This window comes from Glycine max, chromosome 4 (assembly GCF_000004515.6).
Source record: "Glycine max cultivar Williams 82 chromosome 4, Glycine_max_v4.0, whole genome shotgun sequence".
Taxonomy (NCBI): domain Eukaryota; kingdom Viridiplantae; phylum Streptophyta; class Magnoliopsida; order Fabales; family Fabaceae; genus Glycine; species Glycine max.
The window spans coordinates 36,821,702-36,832,810 of record NC_016091.4 but is presented as its reverse complement, the minus strand read 5'-3'; positions in this window follow the sequence as shown (position 1 = coordinate 36,832,810).

Below are 11,109 nucleotides of genomic sequence, written 5' to 3'. Positions count from 1 at the left end.
TCGCATGGCCTGGAGACAGGCCCGATGCCCAGGTAGGGGAGGAGCCTACAGGATCCCTCGGTGAGACAGATGAGTCCCATATGGATGAAGATATGACGGACCTACTCGGTTTCTTGGAAGGGAGCGGAGCCACATGACCAAGGTCGTCGCACTTTTTGTTATTAACATTACTGCTTTCAGTTTTTGTTGTCATCTAGCATTACTGTTTTTAGTTGTTGTTTCTGTTTCCGCTATGATCTGGCATTACGGCTCTTATTTATTCTGTCACTGTTTTTTGTTGTGACTTACCATTGCAGTCTTTTCCGTAGGTAGGCCATGTGTGCCCTCATCCGTATGACCTTCTCAGAAAGAGGAAATAAATAAATAATAATAATAGATGAAGAATAAATGAAGAAAATAATAATAATAATAATAATAATAATAATAATATAAAATTGGTTAGCTAAAAAATCCAACATGCTGTTGAAAGGAAAATAACTTCCCGCTTTTCTTTGAACAAAAAAAATTCACCGATCAAAACAAACGGTTTTTTTGTTGCAAAACGTGTATACACCTAAAGGGTGAATGTTGTGAAAATTTTCTCGAACGACCAAAATGGACTCGGATGAATGCATAAATTGATAAAGGAGCATATTTTGGAAACACTGGGCTGACTTAAATAGGAAAAATGAATCCTGAGCCCTAGTGTCACATGACCATAAAAACTTGATGCTTGAGTGTCCACATGGGTGTATGCATGACCAGTTTTGCATAAAATTTCCTAATCATCATTGTTGCATATGTATCATGGAAATAATGTGGGACATCTCCTTTATCCCTAAATTGCTGGCCAAACTGACACCCTGACATATATCATGTCCAGTCGTTCTACGAGCCTTGAGCCAAAATCCCAACTCACCATAAACCTTGACCCAGGGTGAAAATGCCTATCCTTGCCTTTGAAAGCAAAAAGGAAAGAAAAGAAAATTCTCGATCAAAGATTGGAAGAAAGCAAAACAAAAAGAAAGAAAATTACCGATCAAAGATCGGAAGAAAACAAAAGAAATATGCAGAAAGGTCTTTGGACCAGACAATATCAGAACAATACAAAGTTGTCACCTTTTGCTATCATGACCCGTGAGTCCGATCACGTGCGGAGATACCCAAGTGATTATCCACACAAACGATTTCTGTTGATCCTAACCCATGAAGTTAGGTGGCAGGCGGAGATACCCAAGTGGTTATCCGTATAAACACTCTTTCGCTATCCGTCAGACTAAGAGTCCGGTAGCATGTAGAGACTAACGTCGTCTTCTGCACTCTTTGTCAATCAGGGTCAATGAACCTGTTGACACGTGGAGATTTACGTTGTCTTCCGTGCTTTCTGTCATCCTGACCTGTGAAGTCAGGTGACGTATGGAAATACCCAAGTGGTTATCCGTACAAACAGTTTCTGTCATCCTGGCCCGTGAAGTCAGGTGACGTGTGGAGATATGCAAGTGATTATCCACACAAACGATTTCTGTTAATCCTAACCCATGAAGTTAGGTGGCAGGCGGAGACACCCAAGTGGTTATCCGTATAAACACACTTTCGCTATCCGTCAGCCTAAGAGTCCGGTAGCATGTAGAGACTAACGTCGTCTTCTGCACCCTTTGTCAATCAGGGCCAACGAACCTATTGACACGCGGAGATTTACGTCGTCTTTCGTGCTTTCTGTCATCCTAACCCGTAAAGTCAGGTGACGTACGAAGATACCCAAGCAATTATCCGTACAAAAGGTTTCTGTCATCTTGACCCGTGAAGTCAGGTGATGTACGAAGATACCCAAGCAGTTATCCGTACAAACGGTTTCTGTCATCCTGACCCGTTAAGTCAGGTGACGTGCAGAGATACCCAAGCGGTTATCCATACAAACGGTTTCTGTCATCCTGACCCATGGAGTCAGGTGACATGCGGGGTACCATATGGTTACCCGCACCTTTCGTTAACCAGCGGTAAACGAGCCCGTTGGCGCGCAGAGACTAACATCGTCTTCTGCACCTTTTGACATCCAGGGACAACGAGTCAGGTGGCAGGCGGAGATACCTTATGGTCATCCGCACCTTTCGTCAACCGAGGCGAATGAATTTGACGGTATCCAGATGATGTTGGTCGTTCCATTCTGATTATTTTCAAAATTTTTGCAAGTTTTTGCTCTCGTCGTCCAGAGACATTCAAGCCCGAAGATGCACGAGATTCATCTCTGATGGGCGGGGACGATCAAGTTCGATGGTGTAGGGAAGTGTTGTGGTTGTCCCGCTTTATCGCTTTCAAAGACACTGAAGTTTTGTTGACACTTCTGATGCCTTTTCTTTCTTTCTGAATGACAGGTTCCGCTGGTCGGGATATTGACTGGCCAAATAATGTTCCGCTCGAACAAAATTAGTGTCTTATCTTTACTTCGCTTTTATCTCCAATAAAAGATAAGTAAATAGGGGCAATTGTCATACCCTAATTTCGTCCGGGGACCATTGTTTGGTGGCATGCAACCTTTGCTTGACCGCCTCGAGGTACTTAACACCCATCGTTAGGTAATCCGTAAAGTTCCGCGACATTCCGGAAGTCAAAAAGAAGCATTGTTGTGCAATCCGTAAAATTCCATAACATTCTGGAAGTCAAAAAGGGCATTGTTGCATAATCCATAAATTTTCACAACATTCCGTAAAGAAAATGGGTGTCGTTACGCAATCCGTGAAGTTCCGTAATGTTTCAGAAAGGAATCAGCAAAAAAACACCAAGGGGGGTGTATTTCATAAAAAGCAGGTGCAAATAGCAACCAGGCCCACTTGGGCCTTCCAGGGGGTTCCAACAGAAGGCGGTGCCTTCTAGTGGAAGCAACCCAGCTCGCCCAGGCGAGCTGGGCGGCAACCACCTCCCTCTTTTCTCCTATAAATAGGGGAAAGATGGTAGAGCAAAAATGTTCAGCCGTTCTGGTATTTAGGATTCTCTCGAAATTAGTGAGGAAAATTGTTTCCATGAAAAAAGTCCAAGCCGAGGCACTTCCGTAACGCTTCCGAGACGTTTCCGTGAGCGATTTCGTGAAGATTCTTCACCATTCTTCATCGTTCTTCGTTCGTTCTTCATCGTTCTTCGGTCTTCAACCGGTAAGTTCTCAAAATCGAATCTTTCAATTCATTCTATGCACCCTTAGTGGTCCCCATTTGTTTCGCGTACTTTTATTTTCATTTCGTTTGGTTTCCGTACCCCCTTTTGACGTGCTTTAACCATTTATTTAAGCCGTCTTCTCACCTAATAAAAAATAAAATGAATTTCAACCGATCATTTGTATTATAATCTCGTTTAATTACCGTTAAAACAAAATCTAAAAGATCGTTCACACTGTAACCTCGGTTAAACCAAAAAAAGTAAAATAATAATAAAATAATCAAAATATCTTGAAAAAATAATAATAAAATAATCAAAATATCTTTCAATAAAATAATCAAAAAAATCAATCGGACGTTTTTCTTTGGAAGTTTCCTTGAATGAATTGACTAATAACCAAAGTGAAACTAAGGCTAAAATCAACTCACAAATCAGGCTTTATCCGCAAAAGTCACTGAAAACTGTTTTAAGGTCCAACGCCTTAAACGGTCCTCTTTTCTTTTATCAATGAACATGGACTGTTCAAAAGCATAAAATCAACCTATAACTTTACCGCTTTTGCAAAGAACTACGTAGGTCTGAGTTCCTCATCTTTATGGAGGATACGTAGGAGCAAAAACCCCACTTTTGTCGACCACCCCAAGAGATCGTTAATGGTCCAATGCCTTAACATTTCTATACTTTCTAAAACCAAGAGATCGTTAATGGTCCAATGCCTTAATGTTTCTCTCCTTTCAAAATCAAAAGATCATTTAATGGTCCAACGCCTTAAATGACCTTTTGTTCGGTTAAAACGATCTTGCAGAAAAAGATCAAAACAACTTAACCAACGTTTAGTTCTAAAAGAACTACGTAGGTCTGATTTCCTCATCGCAGTTGAGGATACGTAGGAGCGAGGGAAACACCCTTGTCGACCACAAAAAGATAAAAAATACAAAAAGACATAAAAAGACATAAAAAAGGGAAAATAAAACATTTTGAAGTCATATTTGCACACTTGATTAAAGGTTGTCATCCCTTGTGATGGACGCGTGGGGTGCTAATACCTTCCCCGTGTGTAAAAACAACTCCAGAACCTTTCACACTTAAAGTTCGTAGACCACACATTTTTCGGTTTTTCCGACGTTTTCCTCAAATAAACGTTGGTGGTGACTCCGCGCATTTTTCTTTCTTTGAAGACGCACCCATGATCCCCGCATCGCCCTCCCGCCGAAGGGTAGGTTGCGACAGTCTACATTCTTTTCTTGCAGATGGCATCAAGAAAGAGAGCGAGAACTGAAGACATCCCTTCATCATCCAACCCGTCTCCTTCGACAGCAGCCATGGAACCAGATGCCTAACATGCACATTCTTTAATTCCTTTGTTGCAAAGCTTATTTAGGGGATAGTTGATGATCGTATACAACCTGCAGGAGTTGGCTCACAACAGGCCAATCCTATCTATAGAGCAGTTTCTGGAAAAAAGTGGCATGGCCTGAAGCTCTGCTCCCTCTGGAAATAGCCCCTAAGGTTGTTCCTCCTGGACCTGTACCAGCTAGGACTGAGCCGACATTAGCTGAACCACAACCTCCTATAGTAGATCCACCTGCTGCTCCGAAACTTGAGACACAGTCTCCTCCTGTAGTAGATCCACTCGAAGGACTTTACAATTAGTTGACTGCTCCATTTCCAGGGCATATGGAGTAATTGAAAATGTGTTGGTCAGAGTAAAACATTTTATCTTCCCGGCAGACTTTGTGGTAATGAATATCTCTGAAGATACTCACATCCCTGTAATATTGGGAAGACCATTCATGTTCACCGCAAGCTGCATAGTTGATATGGGGAAGAGGAAGCGGGAGCTAGGTTTTGAAAATCAGAAAATTGATTTTGATTTGTTTGTTGAAAACAAACTTGCTCCAGAACACAATGTTTGCTTACTGGTAATGGAAGGAGGTCAAGAGGTTCTGAAAGTAAGAACCAAAACATAAGATCACCCAGTGAGGTAAAAATGTCAAGCTAATGACATTAAAGAAGCACTTCCTAGGAGGTAACCCATCTTTTAATTTCTGTTTCTTTTGTTCTTCATGCATTTAAATCATTTGGAACTTGCTATATAATCTGTACATAAGAGTATATCAGCCAATCTTTGAATGTTTAATACAAGGGTTTCAACTTCTTGGAAAAAGAACTAAAAAATAACTCAGAAAAATATTTTCTGAAAAACATTCCTTTCGCTATGCGCAATCCTCATGCTAAGCGCATCTTTGTTCCTGCGCTAAGCCACGACTCTTAAGCGCTTAGCGCTCGACCCTTGCATCTGAGGCTGATTTGGTCCGCTAAGCTAGCCAAGGCTGAGCTAAGCCAACTTCAATTCGATCTGAATTCGGCTAAGCGACAGCCAAACCGCTAAGCGATACATTATCCTTGGCTAAGTGCGACTAAGTGTCACAAAGCACAATTCTTTACGGCCAGAACTGAAGTTCATAGAGCTGAGCGCCAATCATGGTGGCTAAGCTGAACTTCTTGCGGCCAAACTTCATTTTGATTGAGCTAAGCACCATTCCATGCCGCTAAGCTCAGATTTTTGCAGCAATATGCGTGCGGAGAGTTGCAGGTTTTCTAATCTGCAGATCTCGCTAAGCGACATAATCGATGCAATAAGCTTAGCCTTTTCTCTGTTAATAAAAAAAACTCTTTTTGAATTTGAAATGTCGGCTAAGCGCACGGATGTGATAAGCAATAGGTCTTGAAAAACCAAACGTCTCTCTCTCGCATAGCGAGACATTTCGCTAAGCGCGAGCATTGAAAATAGCTTGGTTAAGTGTAACATCAGTATATTGACAAGCTCCCAAGGAAGAGGATAGTTGTGTGATTCTTCACAAGCACTCTCTTCTCCTTCTTCCTCTTTCATCCAAAAATCTCCCAATTTTGTATCTGTATTTGTGCTTGCTGCATTGTTTCTTGCTTCAACGATACAAGTAAGTTCCATATGATCTTTTTCTCTACTATTTTGCTCAACCTTAGGTTAGACAACCTTTAAATTTAGCTTTAAGAATTGTAGGATTACAGTATGTTTAGAAATAGTTAAAGTTTAGGTTTTTATATAGGTTGTCTGGTGTAAATTGTGTTGGGAACTTTGCATGTGTGATCTGCCTATTAGATGCCCCAATATTGGAAGAAAACACATCGCATTTTCTGTGATTTTTCTGGAAAACGTGAAGAACTCGCTAAGTGAACGTTCTACGCTAAGCGAGTTCATCAAAATTCATTGCAGATATGCGTTTCCAGACGCACTCACTAAGCTCAACTACCACGCTTCGCGTGATTTTCTTTCTTTTTGCATAGATAGTCTATACACCTATTCATATTCACACACCAGTCACCTGTTTGTTCAAATAGCTTACCAAATAACACAAGTTCCCCGAGTGTTCGATACTCGGTTCTTACCATTTTATACTACTTGAGCAATCCGGTACACTTGTCGGCAACCGAACAGTTGGATCCACTCTTCTTTGTAAATATTAGAATAGGTTTTTCCTTTTTTTGGGCCTTGTATTTTGGCCATTCTAGTAGTATAGGGTTTTAGCATTGTATTTCAGGGCATTTTGAGTAGTCTTTGTAGTAGGGACTTTTTTTTGTATTTTCATGTATTTTTGGAATGGGGGTGAACTTAGCTATTATAGGGGGGGTGTAGCTAAGCTCTAGCTTCTCAAGGAAGTTTTCTGAAAGAAGCTTCTTAAGGAAGTTTTCTCAAGAAAGCTTCTCATGGAAACTACCTAGTCTATAAATAGAAGCATGTGTAACACTTGTTGTAACTTTGATGAATGAAAGTCTTATGAGACACACTTCCAAGTTCCACTTCTCTCCCTCTTTTATTCCTTCAATTTCGTGCTCCTCCCTTCTCTCTTTCTTTTCCTCCATTAAAGCATCCTCTTCAAGCTTTTTATCCAAGGCACATTCTTGGTGGTGACGCTCCTTCTTCCATGACTTATTCCCTAGTGGATGGCGCCTCCTCTCACCTCTTCTTCTTTGTCTTCCGCTGCATCTCCATGGTGGAAAATCACCATTGAAGGACCTCATTGAAGTTCAAAGATCCAGCCTCCATAGAAGCTCCACAAGCAAGCTTCCATCAATCAGAGCTTTGTCTTGAAAGTTAATCAAGATCACTGTTTTCTCAAATATGGGCTCTAAACAAATCACTTTCAAAGATGATGCCTCTCTCAATCGACCATCATTGTTTGAGGGAGAGCATTTTATGTTTTTGCAAAAGAGAATGGAAATCTTTATTCAATCAATTGACCTCGGTGCATGGAATGCTATTGTTAAAGGACCCTTCATACCAACTAAAAAAGTTAATGGCTAATTGATTCCTAAAGAATGGCATGAGTTGAAAGATGATGAGAAAAGAAAAGTCCAAGATGATCGAAAAGCTAAAAACATTTTAACTTTTGGTTTATCTTCTAATGAAGTTTTCCATACTTCACGGTGTAAAAGTGCAAAGGAGAGAAGGATAATACACTTCTATATCCGAATATGAAGCTTTTGGAATGAAGAATGGTGAAACCATCTCCGAACTCGAAACAAGATTCACTCTCATAGTGAATCACTTACTTAGTCTCAGAAAGAAGTTTGAAGATGATGAGTTAAACATCAAGATCCTCAACTATCTTACAAAAACTTAGGAATCGAAAATCACAATGATCAAGGAATTCAAGGACTTGTGAACACGATGCGCCAATATCCTTCGACTCTTCTAGTGAAGAAGAAATTGCAAATATGTGCTAAATGGCTGATTCAACGGATGACTCATCAACCATTAAAGAAATTGAGGAAGTTAAGGAAACCTTTAATGAAATGCATCAGGAAGTGCAAAAGCTTGTTGTTTTGAACGATAAGCTTAGAAGCAATCTAAAATGGGATCTCACTTAATTGGCTTCAACACAAAGTGAGCTTGATAAATTGAAGCAAGAAAATGAAAAACTTGTTTCAAGTTATAAAGCCACCGGTTGCGTTTATACTAGATCTCTTAATATGGATAATTACAAATCTTTGTAAGATGAGTTTGAAAAGTTTAAAAATGATCACTATGAAGAATGCATGAAGTTGCAAACTGAGCTTTCCTGTCTTAAAGATCTTTTTAGAAAAATGAATAAAGGAAAGAGTGATCTTAATCACTAACTCAGTGTGCAAAAGCATGCTACTGATAAGACTGATGTGCCATCATTTTCTTCTATTTTCTAAACCCTTTTTGCACCATTTTAATCATTGATTGATCTTAATTGTCAATTAATTAGGCAGTTTTATTATTTGGGCTCATTTAGCTAATTTGATGTTTTTAATCTAATTTCAGGAATTAATGAAACATTGGGCTTAATCCGGATTTTGGTTGTGGACTTGAAGAGGTCAAATAAAGCAACGCTTACCTTAGTTAATTTCTAATTAGGAAATTTCGCAATTTTATTTTATGTTGTTCAGTGTTTATTTCGTTTTGGGCCAGAGTATTGTAATAGGGCCCAGTGACTTTGAGTGACTCTTTTTAAATAGCTGCCTTGGGATTCGTGAAGGCATTCTGTGATGCTATTTTCATTATTCAGAGCTTTGGTTTTAGGTTTTCACGTTTTTCTGTTCCCTTGTTACAGTTTTCGTTCTTAATGCAAATTTCCGTTTTCTGCTTCTAATTACGAGTTCATTCTTGCTTCTTCTTCTACTTTCATTTACGTTTCTGTTCATTTACGTTTCTGTTCATTTACGTTCTTGTTCATTTACATTTCTGCTTCATGTTTCATTTGCGTTTTCTGTTTGAATCCATGGAAGGCTAGATTTTCTGGTGTTGTTTCCTTTTGAGGACGAAGCCCAACTCTCTTTGAGGTTTCGTTTGTAATGTGGTTTCCTGGCAGTTTTCCCTTCACCAGTTATCCCAATTTCGTGAATATTAATCAGTGCACGCTTCGTGTTCGATTAATTGCCTCTGAGCCTAACTTGCGTTCATGCTTAATGGACGAAGGGCTAACTGGTGTATGTGGTGCCTAATCACGTATTGAAAACCCTAAGTTGATTTTCGCTTAGTAAATTGAAATAGGGTTGGATTAAATGGTTGACTGTTAGGGACGAATTCTCCATAACTCAGGATAAGAGAGTGGCTTCTGAATCAGAGGAAACAACCCGTTTTTAATATTAGTACTTTCGTATTCCATTTTATTTGTTCTGCTCTTTAATTACCAAATAACCAACCCCCCCCCCCCCATCGTTACTGTTACTGCAAGTATATTATGAACATTTGGCTTGTCACTGCTCGTTGGGAAACGACCTAGGATCACTTCCAAGTTACTGCATTTTCATGTTTATTTGATTCGGGTACGGCCTCGATCAAATTTGGCGCCGTTGCCGGGGAGCAGTGTCCAAAGGTTCATAATAGCTAGCTAGTGTTGTGTGTTTAATCCTTTCGTGTTTTATGTTTAATTGTTAGTATTGTGTTAGTATGTGTGTTAGTGTTGTTTAGTGTCCTGGTATTTTGTTTAATGTGTGTTGTGTTTCAGTTTTCCCATTAAGCGTTTCCCCTGTTTCAGTCTTGGGTGTTTTTCTGTGAAGATTGTGCTTGAAAACAGAGTAGTAGTAGAAATCAACTTGCGGAAAAACAGAGTAGTAGTAGAAATCAATTGGAGACGGATTTTAGCGACCACCCATACTGAATTATTTGGGATTTTTTGTTTTAGTAGCTAGGGTTGTTATTTTTGGCTGAATTTTTTTGTGGTAACTTCTTTTAATCCATATTTTGTGGGAAAAATAGCTAGAGCCTTTAGTTTGGTCAGATTTGAAAGTTCCAAAAAACTAGCAAATTTTGTGTTTGTCAAAACTTCAAACGGCCATAACTTTTGCTCCGGTTATCAGAATCGCAATTATTATATATGAATTTGGGGTAGAAAAAAATTTCCTACGCCATGGCAGCCTGAAATAGGCCGGCTGAGGTCTCCATCATCAAAAAAAAGCGATTATGTCAAAAGTTTTTTATTTTTCAAGTTTTATTCACTTATTTTTCTTAACCTACCAATTTTAGCTTTCATAGTTAGACTTTGAATTTTTGTCTGAAATTTTTTGTGCTATTTTCTCATCATTTTATAAGGTTGCTCACAAAATTTCAAGTCATTTGGATATCATTTGAGGGTAGCAGTAGTTCAAACTTACACCTTTATTTACATGACAAGGCAACTAGTTGTGTGCATGCAAAATGTAGTGTATGACTAGAGGCAATCCATCTGACTTACAACCCTTTGATCCTGAGATAGATAGGACATTTCATAGATTAGTTAGGCATCATTTTATACCTTTTGATCATTCTGAGCCTGTATGAGTACTGGGAGAGATTTAAGAAACTATGTGCCAGTTGCCCCCACCATCAGATTTCAGAACAACTTCTTCTCCAATATTTTTATGAAGGACTCAGTAATATGGAGAGAAGTATGATAGATGCTGCCAGTGGTGGAGCCCTTGGAGACATGACTCCTGCTGAAGCCAGAAATTTAATTGAGAAGATGGCTTCCAACTCTCAGCAGTTTAGCGCCAGAAATGATGCCATAGTCATTAGAGGAGTGCATGAGGTAGCTACAAACTCAGCTGCATCATCTGAGACTAAGAAGCTTGAAGGCAAACTAGATGCATTGGTTAACTTGGTAACCCAGCTGGCCTTGAATCAGAAATCTGTACCTGTTGCAAGGGTTTGTGGTTTGTGCTCCTTTATTGACCACCATACAGACCTTTGCCCTTCCATGCAGCAACCTTGAGCAATCGAGCAGCCTTAAGCTTATGCTGCAAATATTTACAATAGACCTCCTCAACCTCAGCAGCAAAATCAACCACAACAGAACAATTATGACCTCTCCAGCAACAGATACAACCCTGGATGGAGGAATCACCCTAACCTCAGATGGTCCAGCCCTCAACAACAACAACAGCAGCCTGCTCCTTCCTTCCAAAATGCTGCTGGCCCAAGCAGACCATACATCC